Genomic DNA, 616 nt, shown 5'->3' on the forward strand with positions numbered 1-616 from the left:
GAATAGTAACAAAACACTGATATAAGAGGTGGGGAGAGGGAATGTGGGAGAGGAAAAGATTGAGGTTTGGTTAGATGAAATTTGCCATACAGTACCAGTTTCCAGTTGACACTTGCTACATTCCAATCCAAAATTGGTGGAAAAACATCTGTGTGAAGAATGGGGTTATAGCGGTGAAATTATGTGGCTGTGGCCTCAGGAAACTTGCCATACAGTACCAGACAGAGCACAGAAAATTAAATGCAGGACTAGTCCGGTGCTTCCACCCTTGCTGTAGGTAAAGCTAGAGGCAAGGCCGCAGCCTGTATGCATATAATTTTTGTATTGCTTCAACAGCTTAACTATATATTTATGAATTGTTGACCAGAACTGATTTCATCTACTAGAGTGATGCCATGTGAATGATACATTTTTGTTAAATTATTAGAACCAATATATGACAAAAGTAATAACTAAGTACTAAACTGATGGTAATTTGAGATGCACTGTTGATCAGAATTTATTTTGTCTACTATAGGGATAAGACTTTTTGTACATCCATTTAGACATGCTGACAGAGATATGACATCTTTCCTATATGTGAATGGGGCTATAAAGTGAACAATCACCTTATAAA

Source organism: Penaeus monodon, chromosome 21 (genome assembly GCF_015228065.2).
Source record: "Penaeus monodon isolate SGIC_2016 chromosome 21, NSTDA_Pmon_1, whole genome shotgun sequence".
NCBI classification, from domain to species: Eukaryota; Metazoa; Arthropoda; class Malacostraca; order Decapoda; family Penaeidae; genus Penaeus; species Penaeus monodon.